The sequence below is a fragment of the Phoxinus phoxinus genome (assembly GCF_949152265.1).
Source record: "Phoxinus phoxinus genome assembly, chromosome: 11".
In the NCBI taxonomy this organism is placed as follows: domain Eukaryota; kingdom Metazoa; phylum Chordata; class Actinopteri; order Cypriniformes; family Leuciscidae; genus Phoxinus; species Phoxinus phoxinus.
Window position 1 is genome coordinate 6045553 of NC_136886.1, and position 10868 is coordinate 6056420.

At 35.4% G+C, this 10868-nt stretch overlaps 1 long non-coding RNA gene across 1 annotated transcript; it reads left to right on the forward strand.

The window, feature by feature from the left end:
* The first annotated feature begins 4009 nt into the window (after nt 1–4009).
* LOC307007222 lies at nt 4010–5438 on the forward strand. Its single transcript, XR_013799603.1, has 3 exons — nt 4010–4127; nt 4928–4998; nt 5119–5438. It is a non-coding gene; the product is annotated as an uncharacterized lncRNA (long non-coding RNA).
* Nucleotides 5439–10868: the final 5430 nt, after the last annotated feature.

The window sequence follows — 10868 nt, forward strand, 5'->3', positions numbered from 1 at the left end:
GTATGCCAGCTTGTGCATGCTGCACTGGAAAACGTGAAGGTCACGTATATTCACACAGAAAATGAGCATAACCTAGAATCGTGTACATGCAAAACTAACATCTGAACTATTATAGTGCATCCAAGACATTACATGTAAATAATAGTGTGTGTAACAGTAAGCCTTAATCTTCCTTCTTAAAACATAACATGGAAATCCTCTCATTTAAGGCACCCCATGCCTCTGTCGCAGGAACTATCAGCGCATCAGGAAGGTGACCCTTCAAGTGTTGCCGTTGACATTGAGCAGCATCCCCTGGATATTGCTTATTTAAAGTTAAAGTAGGGGCGAAGCGTTGATCAAAACGTGAGAGGACGGCGAAAAGACAATAGAGAGCGGCACGGGTCATCTGCCAGATCTAAGATGGTGTGACTCACTTTGACTTCAATTAACTCCTGAGGGAGGTTTCCCACTCAATGTGTGATCTTTATCACCGGGCTGCCTCTTAGATCAGTATCATGGGCCGAACCACAGGGAAATGGAGATGGCTGGCTTGACAAAGTACAGAAATCACTTCTATTTTTGGGTCCGTCCCTCCCTCCCTTAACAATGCCACCTCGCAATTGACAGTGGTGACCTTGATCTAGAAGGCAAAAGTTTGTGAAGGCGCAAGGTTTGTGCTGATGCAGTAAACAGGGAATTTGACAGAGTATAATGTAAGGAGAACATATAGTGATGCTAGTTCACCTAATGAAAAAAAAAAAAAAAACTGTCATATACTCACAAAGTTTTTTTCTGTGACCATGTCTGTCAAGCTTCAAAAACGACAGAGAAAAAACTAAGCGTGCTATTCATTTGATTTGTGTATTACATTTGAAAGATTTATTTACTTAAAATCAGTGCCATCAAACCTGTCGACACAGTATTATTTGAATCTAAACACAGACATGAATTTGTCCAGTGAAAAGAGATACTGTCTGACTTCAGAAGACTTGGAATAATATACCCCTAGAGTCGAATGCATCACTTTTATAGTCCACCTTTAAGGTGTTTGCTTGTCCTTTTTGGAGTTTAGTCACTATAAATGTTGTTGTATGGAAAAAGATTTTTCAAAATTTTAATGACATAAGGGTAAATAATGACTGTAAATAGTTTTATATAAATACAGAATAATGATAATAATAATAATACATATTAATAAAAGAATAGTAAAGAAATACATATTTTTGACTATTTATAACAAATAATTTATAATAATATAATAATAATAAAATAAAAGTCTGTGTTTGCATAATATATGTGTGTGTACTGTGTATAATTATTATGTATAAATACACACACATTCATGTATATATTTAAGAAATATTTGCATTTATATACTGTATATAGATTTATATAATTTATATTATATATAAATATGTTATATACAAATTTAACCAATTTTTCTTAAATATATACATGATTGTGCGTGTTTTTATATATATAAATAATTATACACAGTACACACACATATATTATGTAAACACAAACTTTTATTTTGGATGTGATTAATCGTGATTAATCTTTTGACAGCCCTAACTATAATATATAATATAATATATATATAGTAATTGTTGCACAAATATGCACATTTTGGGTTTCATTCCTGGACTGTCGACTGTCGGCCAGAATCAAAAGTATTTTCACTCCTGCATACATGAGCACGCCACAATGCACTTGTCAAAAAAGCTCTTTTCAGTATTCTACTTAACTTGAACGGTGAAAACATCCAGACAACCCGACTGCAGCGCTCTGTGATAATCTTGCAGAACATTCTATAATATTGTTCAGCTACACAGGACACACATTTCAAACTGAAAAGGAGTCAAATTGACAGAGTAAATATGGCGAAGAAAATCTCAGACATCGCATCTCTATACGAGCAGAGAGGGAAGAGACAGACAAGGAGAGCGAGTAAAAAGTAGAACCTGCTCTCCAGGAACCCACTGTGGGGAATTTTCTCTCTCTCTCTTTCTCTCTTTCCCTCTCCTTCCTTTCTCCTCCCTTCCTGGCTGCTATGACTTCTCTACCGTGTAATGCTAGGCTTTGATCACTGTTTGTACTGTGTGTATGATATTTAATGTAATTACAGTGAGGATTTGCAGGCCACGTCCTCCCCTGCAGGTTTGTAATATTAATGATCCACGGTGGGTGGCATGATTGCGGGTGGGAGGGTAATCGCAGAACGCGCTGCCGTGAAAACCTCCTCTCACCGGAGACAGCGACCTCGTTCATTGCGTCTTAGATTTTGTTAATGGCAGGGCACAATAAGGCCAACGCTTGACATTATCCCTCCTGTATTTGCACATCCAAGAATAGTTAATGGAACTGTCGGCTAACTGACTGACAGAACAGGTTTGTTATGAGTCAAATGACTTTAACTGGTTCGTGAACAATGAAATGGAGGGAAAAAGAGGCATTCGTATTATACAACATATAACTAACTAAAAGTACTGATGCATTTTCAGTAGTTTAAAGAGAGAGTTCACCCAAAAATGAAAATTACCCCATGATTTACTCACCCTCAAGCCATACAGTAGGTGTACAGTTTATGACATTCTTTTTGAATGGCTTGTTTCTGTTTTGAAGTCCATCAAAGTGCATTCATCCATGATAAAAGTGTTCAACACTGCTCCGGGGGGTTAATAAATGCCTTCTGAAGCGATGCGTTCGTGTAAGAAAAATATCCATATTTAAAGCTTTATCGACTAAAATAACTAGCAGACGGCCGTACGCATTGATTTACGGCGAAAGAGTAACCCTTGACCTTGAAGCACAACGCGATGACGGACACGGGAGCGCAGAGGACAGAGCAAAACAAAACACCAGTCACACATTAGAAGTCTAAGTCGACCATTTTAAGATGTCGGAGGAGCTTGAGTTTGTTCTAACCTTGTTTGTTTGAACCACGAGACGCGTCGAAGCTTACGCTACTCCTACATCATTCATCATACATCATCAAGTGTTACTCTTTTGGCGCAAGTAGACTTGCATTGGCCGTCTGCCGGAAGCTAGTTATTTTAATCGATAAAGTTTTAAATACGGATTTTTTTGGGGTGAGTATACCATAGGGTAATTATAATTTTTTGGTGAAATAACCCTTTAACAGTAGTTTTCTAAATAGTGTAACTTTTCCAATAACAATCTACTTTTTCTAAATGAGTAGAAAATGCTTCTCTATCCCGAGTAGTGATTAAAAATCTGATTAATTTTAGTAAATAAAACAAAAAAATGAATTGACTCACAAAAATGAATTGGTTCACTAAAATAAATCAATTCATTTTAGTGAAGTGTTTTACATTTACATTTACATGTATGCATTTGGCAGACGCTTTTATCCAAAGCGACTTACATTGCATTATCCAATACATTTATACATGTATGTGCAATCCACTGGGATCAAACCCACAACCTTGCGTTATTAACGCAATGCTTACCACTGAGCTAGAGGAAAGCTTAGTTCATTAAATTGATCAAGTGAATCAATGAATTCAATGAATCAAATCAATTTTAGCAAACCAATATTTTTTTTCCCAGTCATCCTCTACCCAAAATAGCTTGAATGTAGCTAGCTTTATATTTAGTATTAGCACTTTACAGTGTTGTGCAGCTATACTGACTGGAACCCTACAGTATGTTGACCAGTTTTGACAGTAACAATGTGTTTTGTATATCATACACTGTAAAATCCAATAGCTTTCCTGACTCACTTATACTTAGTAAACTTTACTCAGTAATATAAAATACATACTTCTTACTAGGTTTTGTTGAGTTAAAGGCAATTGCAGCGTGAAAATAACAAGTTACTCAATAATTTGAGTGACGCTTACTTGAAATAAGCAAGTAGCAACAAAGAATGCAATGACGTTACTAAACCATTGAGAGGCAGCAGTGAAATAAAGAATGCCTAATGTGCAGAAAAAACAAAGAAGAAGAAGCAGCACTTGTGAGAGCATGCGTAATAGATTCTGTGCGCATTTTCGGGTGTGAACATGTGCTCAGTAGAAGCTACCAACGTTCAATTTCCTCGCGACAACAGTGGTGCCTGTCGGACTGTGCTGACGCATTTGCTGGAAATGTACCGATTTCATTGCTTGTGGAATATTAAGGTAAGTTTTCAATCAAGTTATGTTTTATTTGTGTGTGAATTTGTGTTTCTGTCTGCTGCCTCAACATTAGCTAACATTTGTTAAACATTAGCAAAATAACAGCCAGAGCACATGTTTGGTGCAATCTTGGTTTCACCTAAAAAATCTTATTTTAACTGAAAGTGAAAATTTGAATGTTGCTACAGCAAATTTTGTGTTTTCCCCGAGTTGACACAGTGGATGTATATTGGTCGAATGTTGGGTATTAACAACACAGAAATTTGAGCAGCAGTGCATTTCTAGATTGATACAATGCCAACTTAAATTTTTATTTTCATGAAGATATTTAATAAAAAAAATACATTTCTAATAACTTTACAAAACTTTCAAGCAATTATTTTTCATTATGACAATAATTAATTCTACATTTACAATTAACTGCCAGGTGTTAGCTTTCAAATGAGATCATACTTGTGCTTTTAGTACAAAGGGTTAATGAACTGTAATAAAGTTAGTAAAAAACCAACACTTTCTTTCAAATAAGTACTATTATTTCTTTAAGTAAATGTGGTTGCTGTTCTGTAATTATACTTAAGTGAGGATTGTTTATAGTCTTAATTTTTTTAAATTATTTAAACTCAATCTGAATCTTCAAATATTAATATAAGAGGATATATATATATATACTTTTTTATATTTATATTGGAAAACAAGCATTATTCTGTAATGCTTGTAAATTATTCACATGTGTCTTTAATCTACAAATCTCATCACTGTAAGTGGAGCTTTGTTTTAACTATTACATTCTTTGTCCTTTACAGAAGTGCTTGTGGCGACTGGCTTGAGGACTCTTCACAGCTGCTTTGTCAGTGTTGGTCTCAATACACTGGAGGTGAGATAACAGTAGACAACATTTTGGAGGATATATATATATATAAAAACACATGCACATTAGATGACCGAAGACTTACAACTTGCACCTAAAATTTCCACTTAAAATAATTTTTTGCAGATGCAGTGGACCTGTAAGCAGTGTATTTTTTCTACAGACAAAAGAGGAATGAAGATAGACTAGAGGCTGAAAGAAAGCTCCTGGTTGAAGAAATGAAAAAACGGAACCCCAGTGAAACTGTCATTGGATCTAAGATGGACCAGACCTTCCCACTGCGGAGACAGGAGATTGTGGAGGCTGAACTTGTAGTGAAAACCCTGGAGCGCTGGCCAGCCCTATTTACAGAGACAAGTACGTATTGATATTGCTATGCTTTTTTGTTTGTTTTCTCCTATGACAAAGTGTGTATTTAGGTTTTAGGACTGGTAACCAAAGGTTTTCCAAAATTTCCACTCTGGCTCAAGCCAGTCTACTCACATTTTTTCTCACACGACAAACTTGGAGAATGACTTTGTTGGAGAGAAACTGGCTAAAATTGTGCAGCAAATTAATTCAAGGGTCAGTAAACTACAGACGTGTTAGTCTGTGCTGTTCTCTGCACTGTTAAGCATACATGGTTTCACCTTTTTCATATACACTTTTAAAAATGGGTTTGTATTGTAACTTTTGAATGTTTGTATTGTAACTCTTGAACTGTATTTGTTCTATCCACTTCTAGAAACCAGATGTGACAGCAGTGCGTACCCTTGTTCTCCAAGCATCTCTGTTCTTCTTGGTGATGACCCCTGTAACTTCTACAACACCTCCTTTGTAAGTTCTCACATCTTAAAGGAGCACATACTGTATATCACTGTGTGTTCAGAACAAAGATGGGCTGCATGCTGTGACAGTTCAAGGGATACTCCAATTTAAAATGAAAATTCTGTCATCATATACTCACCCTCATGTTGTTTCAAACCTGTATGCATTTCTTTCTTCTGCTGAACAGACAGTTTCTGGTCTCATTGACTTCCATAGTATATATTTTTCCTACTATGGAAGTCAATGAGACCAGAAACTGTCTGGCTAGCTGATATTCTTCTAAATATCGTCCTTTCTGTTCAGCAGAAGAAATAAATTCATACAGGTTTGAAACAACATGAGGGTGAGTATATGATGACAGAATTTTCATTTTAAAGGGGAGTATCCCTTGAACGGTCACAGCATGCAGCACACAGAGTGATATACAGTATCTGAATAAATTGTATATTAGGACAGACATCAGAGCTTAATTTCCTTCATGTTCTTAAGCTGGGTGTAAAGTGAAAACTTAAATAAAAATAGGCTGGAGGGAAGTGTTGGCAGGACAGATGACTTGATGACAATTGATAATGCCTATCAACATTTACTTGTTGTAATGTTGTTTTTCGTTGGTTGTATACAGGATTCTGACAGTAATGAGGCCTGGGCCCATGTATCTGTTGGGTTGCTGACTGTCATCAGTGAAGATGCGCCTCTCTCTCCAAATCATCTCCATCTTGACCCAGTGTCTACTGCCATCATTCTTGAAGGAGGTATTGTAATGGACATTCTGCAGAACCTACCTCAAGCACTTTGCCTCTTGTTTGGGCTATGCGCTACACTTGGACTACCCTAAAGCTATGAAAAACACATTCAACGAGTGATGCTTGGCCTGGGACAGAACTAACTTGACACAGTGGATGTTTTTCCACAAATGACAATGTTGTGTACTGTATATTACTGGGAGATTATTGAAAAACAATTTTGGTACCGTTGTATATGTGCAGATAGGCAAACATTCCGCTGTCCGTTCCGTTGTTCACACCCCTGGGTGTTGCTTTCACTCTGTACTTTGAAGAATGTTTTTATTTTTATATTTTATGGCAGTGTAATAAGCGTGTGTGCGCATTCTAGTTCTGTAAGAAGACATATTCTGGGGTTGGCGCTAATACCTTGACATTGATAATTTTAGTCTGAATTTTGTCTTCAAGTGGTACTGATCACTTATAGTAATGACTAACATTTTAATCTCTTCGAAACCAATTAGTATCTCTATCAGCTGTCTAAAGTTCAGATTTGACTGTTTTCCCAGTACACATCTCTGTACTGGATACACTCATAAAAACAAGTATATTTCTCAAAAATTCATATAAATACATATAATCCGGTTTAAAAAAGTTAACTTATCAGCCAAGTCAAGAACTCAAAATTGTGAAATCCTGTGCCAAAATTTGATTGATTGAAATAACAAGGTTTATCTGGACAAATAGGATGATAAAATACAATCAGAATAAAATTAAAAATGTCAAGGTAATGTATACTTTATCAGATTCAAAAGGTTTTAAGACTTTGATTTTAACATTGGAAATTAAATACCAATGGTTAATGTTCAAAGAATAAACCTGTTTTTCAACTATAATGTGGTTGTGTGTTAAATATTTTATTTTATTTTATGATACTTTATACTTATTCTCTGGTACATTTGTGACAAGTGTATAGTGAGTTCGCAGAACAGAGTTAACATATAGGTGAGCATTTGGTGTTTGAGATTGAGAATATTTTCAGAATAACAATGTCAATTGATTACTGTAAAATTAATGTTTGAAGTACTTAATTTACAGAAGTAACAGTTACTCCGGTTTGCATGGTTTTAACAAGTAAATCAGAATCGCTTTAAGTAAAGTTCACATGGCATTACTTAGTTGTTTGAAATAGTAATTCTGAGTAGACTATACTAAGTCAGGAGTACATCGCACACATTTATTTTAGTAACTTAAACTCAAGAGTAAGTTTACCATACTAAACAAGGATTTGTTAATACAACACGCAATACCGATTCCACTGTACTTAGTTTTTTAAGTGCAATCGGTTTGCATGCTTTTTTTGAGTAAGCGGAACTAATCGGATTTTACAGTGTAGCAACAGGCACAAGACTTTCAAGCTGTTATGTGCATTTAGCAGATAAATGCAGATGAAGCAAAAGTTACTACATCTGAAACAAAGAACCAATCAAACAGAAATAATTCCGAGGTTTTGAAAGTAGAAAAGTGATGGGTTTGTGTAGGCTCCTCAGGAAGGATGTCTGACATGATGTGGGCAACGCTCCAACACGGCCAGGTGCATAATCCTGCCGTCGCTCCAGCTGGACTCACCTGACTGAGAGAGCAGGCCAGAGCCTTTGTCGAGCCACAGATGCATCAGGTTATCAGCCAGACTTAACTGAACCAGAGAGATGTTTCTTGACTTGTAATGGCTCAGCAGTTCGCACAGACGATCTGATTCATTTAGTCATTATTCTCATGCAGGAAACACGGGGATCGACTCCATCTTGCATCATCTATCATTTCTTCTTGTATCTTTGTCAATTCCTGTCTTAAAAGTCACTTATAAAATGAATTAGCTATATTGTAGAGATTGGGGCTAGTTGTTACACCGTTTTCTTAAAAAGTTGATACAGTCCATTTTAAATTTTAAGCATTTAATTTAAATCTAAACAGTAGAACAACTAATTTGCATTGTATTTGTAAACAATTACATCTATTCAAAATATTGAAACAATTTTAAAGCCATTTTATGTGCATACCGGTATACACATACTGTACATTAAAGTCTTTGGTAAAAAGGTTTCCAACATTTCCACCATTAATGCTTAAAGAGTTAGTTATTTAACACACTTATAAGTGTGCTAAATAAATAACTCTTTAAGCATTAATGGTGGAAATGTTTGAAACTGTAAAAGTACATGATCAATAAGATATGAGAACGTTATTAAATGTTTTTAAATTGCTTAAACTCATCAAAATAAGTTCATTAATTTCTACAACTCAGTTTAATGTAATTTAAGGTGAAAGGACTTAAACATCATAGTTGATTGCACTTTAAAAAAAAGGCAGCAACTGTTTTCTTAAAATGTACTTTTTACAAAGGGACCTAAACACACACACACACACACACACACACACACACACACACACACACACACACACACACACACACACACACACACAGAGATTACACAGTTGACTGTTTAATGTATGCCGTGTGGTTTCATTATGTTCACTTGTAGTTACCCAATAGAATATGGATGTCTAATGCTTTGCATTCTTCATATACAAACCATTGAGAGCGAAATGTATTTGTGAGCACATCATAAATCACTATGAATGCTTTTATGGTTTCCTAATCATGGTCGTAATTATGATAATGCCGCTATAAGCAAGTTACATTATTTCACTTTGTTGAATCACTAATGCTTGCATTCATCAGCGTGTCGTGCTTTACACTCTTTAGAGTTTGGCAGAGACATGTTGCAATATCTAATTATTCAGTCTAAGAGTGTGTCAGAGACCCTGGAATGCCAAATCAGTCATGCTGGTGTCACTCTGGGGACATCTGCACTACTCTGTCTTTATTTTACTCCATTCAATGTGGTGGATGATGGATTTATGAGCTGTGTGTGTGTGTGCTCTCTCTCTCTCTCTTTCTCGCTTTCTCAGCTGAGCAGATTGCCTGTGAGACTTCAGGGTCTCTGTCAACCCTGTTCTCTATTCCTCCTTATGCCACCTTGATCAACATTCACAGTCAATCTGAGCATTACTCATGTAGCATCACACTGTGCTTTTCATGAACAAATTTGGAAAGGTGACCTTATAGACCAAACAGTCAAACATGCAATTTCTGGCCACGGATTAGTTGTGCATGCCAAGGCAAGTGTTACTATTGCTTGTATTTATGGATTTGAACTAACCCTAAGTTGTACATTCTAGCAGGTAACTTATTCTATGCCAAAGGGGTTTCATTCAAATCATAACCCTATAGGGTTAGTTGTTTGTGCTACACACATGAATGATTTCTCAAATCATGCTACTTTTTTAAACTTTTGGATTTGGATTAGGGATTTGAATATATTAAAGGCTTTTTTTACTTTAGGCAGTAAGTTACTGCCAAGGAACCACTCAGAACACCTTGTCGACCACTTTAAATGCCCTAACAACTTCAGAACATGCTAGTGTAGCAAATATAGCATTGCCCTGGAAATACCCAACAAGCATCCTAGCAAACTGAGTTTTGCACAGGCAAACATCACTCACATTTTCTTCCGAAAATATTTAAATCGGTTCTTGAACAATTATTGTAAACATGTATTTCATGCACTTAAAATGTATTTTGGACTTCTAAAAGTCTTGAAATCAGACTGGCGATGTCAGGGAAATCAGAAATCCCACCATAACATATCGGCTCACAGCATGAACTATTTGTAGCTATTTTGCATTCAGCTGAACATGATCAACACTGGCACAGAAACATAATCAAAGGACCAAAATGCCTTTGCTTATATTATTTCTGTCTGCATATTTGAAAAATGATGGCAATTATCACATTTCATATATTCGAGACAAACTGCAGCTTGAAACACGCACGGAGGACTAGGCAGATATAAGCTATGATATCTCAAAGAAATAAATAAATTATTTTAGCCAGAACTCCATTTACCTCTGTTTACACAGTTAGCTGTAATTAATCTCCATGACAGCATATGTGCAAAACTCACTAAACCTTCACTTGCCAAAAGCACAATCATTTGTTAGTCTATTAAAAAACATATGATGTTGACTGCTTCTAGACACAGAGCATTAGCCACAACCAGGTATTTAAAATAAAATAAAATAAAATAAAATAAAATATTTTTTTTTTAAATAAAATAAAATAAAATAAAATAAAATTAAATAAGATTAAATTAAATTAAATTAAATTAAATTAAATTTTTAAAAAAATGCATGTGATGTATGCAGGCACAAAATCTTAAAATATAAATAAACCTTTAAATTTAATTTCACTTATTTCAAAAATACTGGATTCAGTTATGATGT